Genomic DNA, 13121 nt, shown 5'->3' with positions numbered 1-13121 from the left:
CAACATCGATATGAGGTACAGCATGGGATTTGGGAACGAGCGTCACAACCCCCTCCACAAAAGCAGTTGGTACAGTCACACCATTGTGAAGATCATTCGCTAAATCCACTAAAATCTCACTTAAAAGAGGAAAAAATTTCGAATAAAATTCCGCAGGAATCCCATCGGGACCCGGGGACTTCCCTTTGGGACTCCGCCGAACGGCGTCTAGAACGTCATCAGACGTAAAAGCGTCATTTAAAAGATCCCTGTCCGGGCGAGTTAAAACATGGGGAACAACCCGCAAGAAATCTCGCAACGCGTCGGAATCAACGTCAACAGCACGGAAAAGCGAAGCGAAATGTTCAAAAATATCGCGTTCAATTTCCGACTGGACAGAAGTCCGACCGCCGTTTCTCAGCTGCCAAACATTAATGCGCAAACGTTCGCGGCGTTTGCGTTCCCGGTTTAAATGATAAATGGACAGAGGTTCCCCAGGAACAAAGCCTGCAGGCTGACTTCGGACGGTCACCCCATCACTAGCGGCACGCATGTCAATTAAAAGCTGAGCTTGAAATCGCTTCAGAGTGGGCAACAAATCGGGCTGTGACGTCACTCGCAACGCCAAATCGCGTAAACAATCCTGGCGGAAGCGTGCCGTCGCCCGCCGCCAGCGTGCCGCCTCACGGCTATAATCGATTAAAAAGTTGCGAATCGCCGGCTTAGCGATCGCAACCCACCACTCAATGGTGCTACTACGACCGCCGCGAGTCCGCACCAACCTCTGCCACATACGGGTAAAACTAGTCACAAAATGGTCGTCATTAAGTAAACTACAATTAAACTTCCACAAATTAGTACGACGAAGAACACACAAACGAGGTAATAAAAGACGACAGGAATAACTGGAGTGGTCGGAAAATACGACAGGAGTCACGTCAGCAGTACAAACACGGGCAGACAGCTGCCTAGACACATAAATGCGATCGAGGCGGCTACGCCCCGCACCGTAAAAATATGTGAAATAAGTGAAATCGGGGTGTAAAACACGCCACGTGTCAAGCAAATGAAAGCTAGCGACCAAAGCACCCAGTTCGTGACATTTGTTCGGACGCGGCTCCTGATCTCTGTCGTCTAAAACACAATTAAAATCACCCCCGACGATTAAAGTATCGACATTCCTGGATAAAAGCTGACATAAATCCCTACCATAAAATTCAGCCCTGGCCGGTTTAACATTTCCCGACGGAGCGTACACATTCACAAACACAATGCCAAAAATGGTACAGGCAACAGCACGACCGGTCGGTAAAATGTCAACATTAGAAACAGGTAAGCCAGAACGTACTAAAATTGCAGTGCCCGTATCAGAATCAGGCGCAACATTGTCAATCACAATAAAATCAGTAAAATCGTTCAAATATAAAAAAACGCTTCACAAGTCACCTCTTGTAAAAAGGCGACGTGACAGTGATTATCATACAAAAAATCCTTAAGAAGCATTGCTTTCTGCGGATTTCGCAGCTTATTAAGATTTACCGTTAAAATGTTCCACTGGCTACAGTCGTGAAACATATACACGTAAAACACAGGGAAAAAACAAGAACAGAAAAACATGAAAACGCTTAAAAACACAATAAAACATACCAACGTGCGCGGAGGGGGAAGGACATACAAAGAGTCGCACTAATGGGAATCACCGGCCTCAACGTCCTCCGACCAAGCCCGTGATTGACTAGGAGGGGGGGGCGGGGGCGGTGGGGTCCCGGAAACTGTGACGGGATCCCCTGCGACGGAATGCTCCACAGCGGGCATTACGACATCAGAAGATAAGGCCGGCACCAAATCGTGGGTGGAAGGGGGGGCACGACGATGGTGCGAATCTTCGGCCTTTCGTTTTGTTGGTAAGGGGGGGGGTGTCACAGACACAGGCGGATCTACCGCCATGTCGGAATCAGCAGCGGAAAACGGCTGACTCAAAAATGTTTTTAGGTGTTGAACCGTGATATCACGTTGTTGCGTGGCAGTTACTACAGCACCCTCCGGCTGGGTGCGAGAAGAGGTCTGCTTATTCGCCTGGCGCCTGCCGCCCCCTCCCTGAGACGGGCGCTGGCCGAGATCGGCCCCGGAGCGCGCAGCCGGCTGTCGGGAGGTCGGTTGACCAACCGACTGAGCGTGAGGGGGGGCAGGAGAACGCGCCACCGGAGACGGACTCCGATTTTTGGCCGAAACACCACGCGTATCGAAAGAAGCAGAACTACTGGCACTACGCAAACGCGGTGTGCCAGAAGTCCGAGCAACATTCCGGTCTCTACGGGGTTTAGGCGCAGTAAAAGCCTCACTGTCGACAACAACATCACTGGCAGCAGAGACACTGTCGGGGACGGTAGTTGGAACAACCGCCGATTTATCGAGTTCCGCAACCGGGACAGGATGCGGAACAACGGCCGACAGCGGCACGGATTCCGGTGAAACATCGTCCACTACCGGTTTTGTAGTAATAGGTACAGTTGTCGCATCCGCGACCAAAGAGGGCTCAACAGGAGGTACAGAAACAGAGTCACTATCGGGAACAGACGTATCCATGGCGTCAGCGGCGGCCGGTACAGGGTGGCGGCCGCGAGTGGCACACGTGCGGGGGGGGGGGGGGTGGGGGGGGGCGGAACCTAAACGCGTCGCGGTAACAGAGGCAAAACTAGGCCCACCTAAAATATCCTCACGTGGCAACTGAACAGGCGGCCTGCGTTTAGGGCAGTTTTGTCGGTAATGACCGACAGCACCACAAAAAGAACACGTCTGAGGTTGACCACTATATGTTATGAAAGCACGATGACCGTTAACTAGCAAGAAGGACGGAATATGTTGACGTACGACCATCTTTACACTCCTCACGCCATTTTCAACTTGAAAAACATAGGCGGAGGACCACTTTTCTTTAGTAACAGATAGCACGGTCCCGTACGGCCGCAAATGACGAGATATTGTGTCATTCCGGATTTCAAAAGGCAAGTTGAACACACGAACATTTCGAAGGCCAAACCCACCATGAGAAATATTCACGTTACTAATGCGACCGTCTAGATGTCTAAATTTACGGACGCCATCATTAACATTGACTACAGTATCACATAATTCCGGAGTTTTCAACTTCAAAAACACAGAATTAATAAAAGTGTCAAACTGAACACCAAGAAACGTCATCGGTCGATAAACACAATTCCTCGAGTATCCAACGATGAATTTCGAAAGCTGACGGTTTTCCGACGGAACTATCGAATTCACATTGTACGTTATTTTCGCGCTCTTCACTAGCATCATAGAAACTTTCCATTACTTACGGACTTGATAATATGTAGCCGCGAGGCAGAAGACAGACGGCACACGAGGCGCCGCCGACCAAGTCGCACACGGAAGTACTGCTCGCTCGGCACCGAGGTGTTGCCAGGCGGGCAGCCAGCCAAGTACTAACCGGGCCCGATGATGCTTAACTTCGGTGATCGGACGAGAACCGGTGTATTCACCATGGTATGGCCGTTGGCACTAGTGTAATGTAGGAGCACGGCAGAATTCGCGTTCGGCTTCTCTCCCAACACCCAAAATGTTAGTTTTCCGCCGCATTTGACGAAAGCACTTCCTTCTGCAACAGCCAGTTCCTCGAGGACGGCGCGGGGGGCGCGCCCGGCGTCCCAGCGAGCGACGGCCGAATTAGCGGGCGCACCGGCGCGTGTGTGAGACGCACTGTTGCTCGTTGCACCTCCTGTCATTCGCTGGGCGCGTGCAGACTTCGACACTAGCGGAGGACGCATCTTGTCCCTGGTGTCCAGCGGAGGGCCTGTGCGGGGTGTGGCAGTGTCGTGCTGGAGGGCGCCACTGGTAGCGATGTGGGCTTCCTCGCCTCGCCTCGCCTCGCCTCGCACCAGGTGTCTGCGTAGTTTGCAGTGCATTCGCGCCATTCCTATCCCTGTCCCCGTCCCGACTTGTCCCGACTTTGCTCGACTGCCGCTCGCTGCCGCTCGGGTCGTGGTCCATATGACAGCGCAAGCACGACAAACGTCTGCGGGACGAGACGAGACGAGACGACTAAGGAATAAATTCGTGATTACAAATCAAATTTGGAACTTTACACAAAAATAGGCGGTGACGTATTTCAGAAATCAACTGCCGATTCGTACTGTTTTGTCGTTTTCAAAGTCTTCTTGGCAAACTTGGTTAGCACATTCTCCCTCAAACTGAGTTAATTACTGCATTTTCGCACCATTACAGTAGTTTAAAAGGCTTAAGGAAGCATCTTTGTCACAACAGAAAGGTAGTTTGAAAATTGGGCTGGCAGGGGTAGCGACATAATAACAAATCAAAAAAAAGGAAAGGAGCCAACAACACCTTTTTTTTTTTAAGTTTTTTAATTACTGCATTTTCTTACCATTACAGTAGTTTAAAAGGGTTAAGGAAGCATCTTTGTCACAACAGAAAGGTAGTTTGAAAATTGGGCTGGCAGGGGTAGCGACATAATAACAAAACAAAAAGAAAAGGAAGGGAGCCAACAGCACCTTTTTTTCTTTTCTTTTTTTACGGGCCTCCCAACTCCCCTTATAGCCCGGCCTTTTCGCTCTCCACAATACGCCTTCTTCGGCGAGCTTCGCAGCTATAAAAAGATGCTGTTGGTAATGCAGGAGGAAGAACGAATAGGGGACGTAATAGGTGCTCCGTCTCGTTAGGCGCAGAAGGTTTGCACCGAATGCAACGGGAAAGGGTCCGGTGCTGGTGACGGAGGAGCGGTACGTTCATCAAAGGGGAGGGCAAGACGCAAACAACGTGGAAACAATGAAAAGTATGGAAGGAGAGACAACGGAAAAGTTCTCCCATAAAGCGGCGGCAAAAATTCTACCGACCAAATGTGTTGGAAAGAAAACGAAGAAGAATGACGTCGCAACAAAAGAACAAGTCGCAAACCGTCGTCAAAAAATAAGTAAGGCCCGAGAGGTCGCCATAATGACGTAGGGAAAGCAAAGTAAAGTAACAGATCCGTTTCCCGTCGTTACTTGCGGTGAAGAAAAATGAAATAAAGGAGACATATGCCCGAAATTGAACGGAAGTAGGAAAAGAAACGAACCGCCACACTTCCACAGGCAATAAAGAACAACATAAAATCAAAGTGATGGTTTTCGATAGTAACACCAAGACACGAAAACCATGCAGAGAGCAAACAACCAAAATGGCAGGGCATTGGTTTCACACGCAAGAGTGATAGAGAAACGACAAGTTCACACACCAAAAAAAATGTAACACAAAGGAGTAACAGAAACAAAACTTCCGACGTGACACGTGTAAGATAGTGTACACAGTCTGTAGATCATAAAAAAAAGAAACAAGAAACCGTCACAGTTCGTCGTCATTATGATGGTCAAGTTGATCCCAAATACAAAAAACTTGTCCAAAAATTTCTCGTTCAATGTTCGTTCCCTTATATCACATAATTAGGAATAGGTATATAAGTATGTACACACTGAAATAAGTCACTTTTGAGGATGAGTCACGAGCGAGTGAAATGCATGGGACAAAGCCACATGCAAAAAATTAGCGAACGTCGCTGAATAGGTGCTCCTGGCGCGTTCTTCATTGTGGAAAGTCCATAAACGGGTGAGAAAAGTCACAGTATCGGTAAGTTTGAGACTAAATATGGCATGAATTGTATGTCCATATATCCAGATGGTGGCATTCCGCTTCGTGGACGGGTAAGGCTTCCACTGTGGCACTATCGCGTCTTGCACAGTAACCTGCCCGACTGTCACTCTGTTTATGAGGCGAATCATGTCCCTCGCACAGTACCAGATGTCCCGGAACTTGGAGCAGTCGAAGCGGTGCTCGATGTCGTCCGGTACTCCACAAGCCTCGCACTGGCTGACCGGGATGAGGTTGATGGAGTGTAGCTTGCAATTTGTGGCAACAGTGCGGTTGACCACCCTATACCACGTGGCCCTCACGTCAGCTGGTATAACGCGTGAACTGATATTCCTCCACACGGCGCTCCAATCATGTTGCGGCAGACGTAACTCCCACTTATTGGGCGGTGGTCGTCCTCGGATGACATCCGTGATATCACAAACCGCATAGCCTTTCACGTCGTGGAGACTGACGTAGCTGTGCGTGATGTAGTAACGGCGCACGTGGGAGATGGAGAAGGGGATGCCGGTGACGTAGACCGGGGCGGTGACTGAACGTGGCCGGTGTTGGTGAAAGAGAACTGCCGTGGGGCTGCCCAAACCTTTGCCAATTAAAACGCTTGTCCGTTTATAAAGGAGTGCCTCACATTTGGCGTTAAAATCCACAAGGCCGAGACCACCTTCCGAAGGTTTCAGTGTACAAGTGGCCATAGCGACCTTAAAAATATCCCCTTTCCACAAAAACCAATAAAATACATGCCTTATGGACCGTGCGATTTGCTTCGGTACCGGCAATATTTGCGCCAGGTACCACGCCCTTGCCAGAATGGTGGTATTAATGAGCGCAACTTTGTCCGACAGTGCCAAGTTGCGCGGCGCATGAATCTTAACCACGGCGCGCACTTTGTAAAGAGTGGACCGCCAATTGAGGGCTTGCATCTGCTGTAAGTTGTCCGACAGAGTGACGCCGAGCACCTTAGACTGGCGTTTCACGCAGTACCAATGCCGGTATTCGGTGCGCATGCGCTCCGTCAACGGGAGGAGAACCGTCTTACGCGGATTGACGACGGCGCCCGTCGCCCGTTCGTACTGCTGGAGGACGCCATAGAGGCGGTCGATGTCGTCTGCGCGTTCTATGAAGACGCCCAAGTCATCGGCATAAGCACGACACACAAGCCGGTCGTCTCCCACGCGAATCCCTCGACAAGTACGGCCAATGGTACGGAGAAGCGGGTCCAGGGCGATCGCGAACAGCGCCATAGAGAGGGGGCAACCCTGCCGGACTGAGCGGCTGATGGGGATTTTGTCGCTGGCGATACCGTTAACGATAACGCGCGATGTGGCACTACGTAAGATATTACTTATCATGGTAGTAAATTTCGTTCCGAAACCCATGCGAGTCATCAACCGGCGAAGGTAAAAATGGCTCACACGATCGAACGCGGTTTGAAAATCGACTAACAAAATGCCTGCACTGCGAAGCCTGCGGCTTGTCGTGTGGCCTATGCAGTCTCGGTATGCTAAAACTGCGTCAAAAATATTGCGGTCCCTGACAGCGCACGACTGCGATGCATCTAAAACTTTCCCCAGAACGTTCTTGAGTCTATTAGCAACGCACCTGGCCATGATCTTGTAGTCGCAGTTGAGAAGCGTAATAGGGCGCACATTGTCTAAACTCGGCGTCGCAGCCGATTTCGGAATAAGGACAATACGCCCTTCTTCAAATTCCGCCGGGATTTCCACGCCGTTTCGAATTTCATTTGCTATTTCCGTTAAAATTTCATTAAAAACATCAAAAAATGTAAGATAAAACTCCACTGGGATGCCGTCTTTCCCGGGGGATTTCCCTGTCTGACTGCCTTTAACGGCATCCTCTACGTCATCCTTGGTATAAACCGCATTCAGATGGAGTCGATCGCGTCTCGTTAAAATATGCGGCACGTGACTTAAAAGATCATTGATCGCGGCGGCTTCGACAGCAGTGTCCGTAAAAAGAGAATTAAAATACTGATATATTTCCGCCTGGATCGCATGTTGGTCTGTGGTTCGGAACCCGGCGGCTAGAGTCCACGCGGTTAGCCGTAACTTTGCGCGGCGGCACCTCTCCCGACGGAGGTGGTACGCGGAGACCGTCTCTCCGGGCACGGCGCCCACGGGCTGGCTACGCCTCACTGTCCCCTCACTTTTATGCCGCAAATCCCGCAGCAACTTTGCTTTAAATTCTCTCAAAGCGGGCAACATTTCCGGCTCCTCAGTGACGCGCTGCGCGAGCTCGCGCAAACACTGGCGGTAGAAGTCGGCCGTAGCCCGGCGCCACCGTGCCGCTTCGCGACTAAAATCAAGTAAAAAGTTTCTGACCGCCGGTTTGGCCACCTTGGTCCACCAGTAAATAGCGGTGGAACCGACCGGTCGGCGCCGCACAAGGTTGTGCCACATATTTAAAAAACTCGGTTTAAAACAGGGATCAGTTAAAATGCTGCAGTTTAATTTCCACACAGTTTTCAGGAACGAGCGTCGGCACATGTCTAAATTCATCTGACAGATGTAACCACAATGGTCAGAAAAAATTACCGGGTGCACCTCGGCAGTAACGACGGTATGTGCAAGCTGTGGCGAGACATAAATTCTGTCTAAACGACTATGTCCGGTAGCATAAAAATACGTAAATTCCGTACGGTGGGGGTTGAGGACCCGCCACGTGTCTCGCAGCTGTAAACCAGAAATCAACGTCTGTAGTTCGGCACACCGGTTTGGCCGTGGTTCCTGATCGCGATCGTCAATTACACCATTAAAATCACCCCCGAGAATAAAATTATCTTTATTTCGATATAAAAGCTGGCACAGTTCATTAGCATAAAAATGATTACGCGCAGGTTTGTTGCCAGACGGCGCGTAAACATTAACAAACACGTAACCATGAATTTCGCAAACTATGACCCGCCCATTTGGTAAACATTCTATATTTCGCACCTCTATGTCCGAACGGACTAAAATAGCAGTTCCTGTGCTATCATCCGCGATAATGTTATCGTATGCTGTGAACCCGTTAAAATCGCGGATAAAAGACAATGCGTCAGCGGTCACTTCTTGTATAAAAGCTACCTGACAACAACTTTCAATTAAAAAATGATAAAGTGCTGTCGCTTTGTGATGGCTACGCATTTTATTAACGTTGACCGTGAGTACCGTGAACCGATTACCAGCAACCATAAAATAAGAAAACAAAGAAAACACAGATAAAACAGTGAAAACACTCACAAGATAAAACGTGAAAATACCAGGATGACTCAGCATGGGTTGTCGTCGGCGTGTTTAAAAGACGGAATGCCACACTTAAAGTAGGTGTAAATTAATCATCAGGCGGTTCATCACCCCACGCCCCCGGTCGGGTAACAGGTGTGAACGCCCCCGCGACAGACATCGCGGACAAGTCTCTACGATTTTGTGTTGCTACAGTGTCCTGTGTAACAGGGCGCACGCTCGTAGCTGGAGGCGGATCTGTCACGGCAGGTGGAGGAACCGATGCGCTGGGAGGTTGTGCGTCCGATCGGTGGATAACAGTTTGCAGATGCCGGACTACTTCGGCCCTGTGCGCTGCCGAGCCCGCAGCCTGGCCGGCGCCAGCACTGCTACCGTCCGCACTCGCGTCCGCAGCTGATCGGGGCACGTGAGCGGCCGCGCCGGGCCGAACTTCCGCGCTATCGCGCTGCCCCCCCTTACGCCGCTGCCGTTTTGGCTTCCCTTGAGATAGCGGTCGCCGAACAGGGGACTGACTACGCTCTCTCCTCGCGGACGACCGTCGAGAATCGGTCGACGAACTTCTACCACTGTCGTGCCTATCGTGTTCTTGGTCACTACGCGACCGAACCGACGCACTAACAGAAGAACACGAGTCCTGTCTTTCGAGAGAGGGGGCAGTGTCCACGTGTGCACGGCCGGCCGTGACCACATGCGAGACTTCCGACACCTGTCGTGGCTGGACAAAAACAGTTCTATCAATGTCCGCTAAAAGTACAGATTGATCGACCGCCACAACACTGGGACTGGCTGTGGGGGCGGGCGTCTCGTCGGCTACCAGGTCTGGTACTGAGTCAATGGCCACGGTGGCGGCAACGGCCGGGGCGGGTTCTGGTCCTGTGACGGGGGTTGTTGCAAGCGCGTCGGTCTCCGGTAAGGCTACCGCGTTTAACATTACGAGAGCACTATCAGTTTGCATTGGCACCGGGACAGTTGCAGGGGACGCGTTCATTTCTGCCGGAATGTCCACACGGCGAGCTGCCTGTGGGGGGGGCACCTAAAGCGACCGCCGCCCAACTCATGGGTTCGCTTCCGTGTTCGCCCAGCGGCAGTTGCAAAGGCCCCTTACGCCGCGGGCAATTTTGGCGAAAGTGATCCGGCCGATTACAAAAAGAACACGTTTGCGGTTGCCCACTGTACGTAATAAAGGCACGGTGCCCGGCCATGTAAACAAATAATGGCACATGCTTTCGCACAATCATCCGTACACTTCGCACCCCATTTTCACATTGTATGGGGTACGCGGGAGACCATTTTTCTTTAACAACGGAAAGCACAGTGCCGTAAGGGCCGAGACATCGCGAAATGGTATCGTTTTTGACTTCGAAAGGCAGATTAAACACCCTGACAGTTCGTATGCCATAACCCGCGTTCGTCACTTTAACGTCACTCACGGTTTGATTATCGTGCTTAAATTGCCGCACACCATCATTTACATTAACAACCGTCTCACATAGTTCCGAACTACTCAACTTCAAAAAAACAGAATTCAAAAAAGTGTCCAATTGGAGTCCGAAAATGTCACTAGCCGGGATTTTCAAATCATTAAGAATCCAATGATGAATTTCGAAAGCGGACGGACGAGGAACAGACCGATTAAATTCGCACTGAATATTATTGTTCCGATCTTCACTTTCCATCGTGGTCAGTACGTACCGTTAAAAATCAGCAAAGCAAGCAAGTCGCCTCGCGAACACAACACGCTGCGACGCGCAGAACGTAAACACCACGGGCCGGCGGAGTGCAGAGCACCGAGGTGTGGCTGGGCGCGTGCAGCCTTCGACACTAGCGGAGGACGCATCTTGTCCGTGGTGTCCAGCGGAGGGCCTGTGCGGGGTGTGGCAGTGTCGTGCTGGAGGGCGCCACTGGTAGCGATGTGGGCTTCCTCGCCTCGCCTCACACCAGGTGTCTGCGTAGTTTGCACTGCATTCGCGCCATTCCTATCCCTGTCCCCGTCCCGACTTGTCCCGACTTTGCTCGACTGCCGCTCGCTGCCGCTCGGGTCGTGGTCCATATGACAGCGCAAGCACGACAAACGTCTGCGGGACGAGACGTGACGAGACGACTAAGGAATAAATTCGTGATTACAAATCAAATTTGGAACTTTACACAAAAATAGGCGGTGACGTATTTCAGAAATCAACTGCCGATTCGTACTGTTTTGTCGTTTTCAAAGTCTTCTTGGCAAACTTGGTTAGCACATTCTCCCTCAAACTGAGTTAATTACTGCATTTTCGCACCATTACAGTAGTTTAAAAGGCTTAAGGAAGCATCTTTGTCACAACAGAAAGGTAGTTTGAAAATTGGGCTGGCAGGGGTAGCGACATAATAACAAAACAAAAAAAGGAAAGGAGCCAACAGCACCTTTTTTTTAAGTTTTTTAATTACTGCATTTTGTTACCATTACAGTAGTTTAAAAGGGTTAAGGAAGCATCTTTGTCACAACAGAAAGGTAGTTTGAAAATTGGGCTGGCAGGGGTAGCGACATAATAACAAAACAAAAAAAGGAAAGGAGCCAACAGCACCTTTTTTTTAAGTTTTTTAATTACTGCATTTTGTTACCATTACAGTAGTTTAAAAGGATTAAGGAAGCATCTTTGTCACAACAGAAAGGTAGTTTGAAAATTGGGCTGGCAGGGGTAGCGACATAATAACAAAACAAAAAAGAAAGGAAAGGAGCCAACAGCACCCGGGTTTCCCAGGCGGTCACCCATCCAAGTACTAACCGGGCCCAATGATGCTTAACTTCGGTGATCGGACGAGAACCGGTGTATTCATCATGGTATGGCCGTTGGCACTCGTGCAAGGTAGGAGCACGGCAGAATTCGCATTCGGCTTCTCTCCCAACACACAAAATGTTAGTTTTCCGCCGCATTTGACGAAAGCACTTCCTTCTGCAACAGCCAGTTCCTCGAGGACGGCGCGGGGGGCGCGCCCGGCGTCCCAGCGAGCGACGGCCGAATTTGCTCGACTGCCGCTCGCTGCCGCTCGGGTCGTGGTCCATATGACAGCGCAAGCACGACAAACGTCTGCGGGACGAGACGAGACGACTAAGGAATAAATTCGTGATTACAAATCAAATTTGGAACTTTACACAAAAATAGGCGGTGACGTATTTCAGAAATCAACTGCCGATTCGTACTGTTTTGTCGTTTTCAAAGTCTTCTTGGCAAACTTGGTTAGCACATTCTCCCTCAAACTGAGTTAATTACTGCATTTTCGCACCATTACAGTAGTTTAAAAGGCTTAAGGAAGCATCTTTGTCACAACAGAAAGGTAGTTTGAAAATTGGGCTGGCAGGGGTAGCGACATAATAACAAAACAAAAAAGAAAGGAAAGGAGCCAACAGCACCCGGGTTTCCCAGGCGGTCACCCATCCAAGTACTAACCGGGCCCAATGATGCTTAACTTCGGTGATCGGACGAGAACCGGTGTATTCATCATGGTATGGCCGTTGGCACTCGTGCAAGGTAGGAGCACGGCAGAATTCGCGTTCGGCTTCTCTCCCAACACGCAAAATGTTAGTTTTCCGCCGCATTTGACGAAAGCACTTCCTTCTGCAACAGCCAGTTCCTCGAGGACGGCGCGGGGGGCGCGCCCGGCGTCCCAGCGAGCGACGGCCGAATTAGCGGGCGTACCGCCGCGTGTGTGAGACGCACTGTTGCTCGTTGCACCTCCTGTCATTCGCTGGGCGCGTGCAGCCTTCGACACTAGCGGAGGACGCATCTTGTCCGTGGTGTCCAGCGGAGGGCCTGTGCGGGGTGTGGCAGTGTCGTGCTGGAGGGCGCCACTGGTAGCGATGTGGGCTTCCTCGCCTCGCCTCACACCAGGTGTCTGCGTAGTTTGCACTGCATTCGCGCCATTCCTATCCCTGTCCCCGTCCCGACTTGTCCCGACTTTGCTCGACTGCCGCTCGCTGCCGCTCGGGTCGTGGTCCATATGACAGCGCAAGCACGACAAACGTCTGCGGGACGAGACGTGACGAGACGACTAAGGAATAAATTCGTGATTACAAATCAAATTTGGAACTTTACACAAAAATAGGCGGTGACGTATTTCAGAAATCAACTGCCGATTCGTACTGTTTTGTCGTTTTCAAAGTCTTCTTGGCAAACTTGGTTAGCACATTCTCCCTCAAACTGAGTTAATTACTGCATTTTCGCACCATTACAGTAGTTTAAAAGG

The 13121-nt window shown here is 50.5% G+C and overlaps 2 non-coding genes and 1 pseudogene across 2 annotated transcripts; all 3 read right to left on the bottom strand.

Moving 5' to 3' along the window:
* Nucleotides 1-3400: 3400 nt before the first annotated feature.
* On the bottom strand, nt 3401-3518 carry LOC124597581 (annotated as a pseudogene).
* An 8095-nt stretch (nt 3519-11613) lies between these two features.
* LOC124596884 lies at nt 11614-11732 on the bottom strand. Its single transcript, XR_006978408.1, has one exon. It is a non-coding gene; the product is annotated as a 5S ribosomal RNA (ribosomal RNA).
* Nucleotides 11733-12276: 544 nt separating this feature from the next.
* On the bottom strand, nt 12277-12395 carry LOC124596872. Its single transcript, XR_006978407.1, has one exon. It is a non-coding gene; the product is annotated as a 5S ribosomal RNA (ribosomal RNA).
* Between the last annotated feature and the right edge of the window lie 726 nt (nt 12396-13121).

The sequence above is a fragment of the Schistocerca americana genome, chromosome 2 (assembly GCF_021461395.2).
Source record: "Schistocerca americana isolate TAMUIC-IGC-003095 chromosome 2, iqSchAmer2.1, whole genome shotgun sequence".
NCBI classification, from domain to species: Eukaryota; Metazoa; Arthropoda; class Insecta; order Orthoptera; family Acrididae; genus Schistocerca; species Schistocerca americana.
The sequence above is the reverse complement of the archived record's forward strand: the minus strand, read 5'-3'. Positions and strand labels throughout refer to the sequence as shown.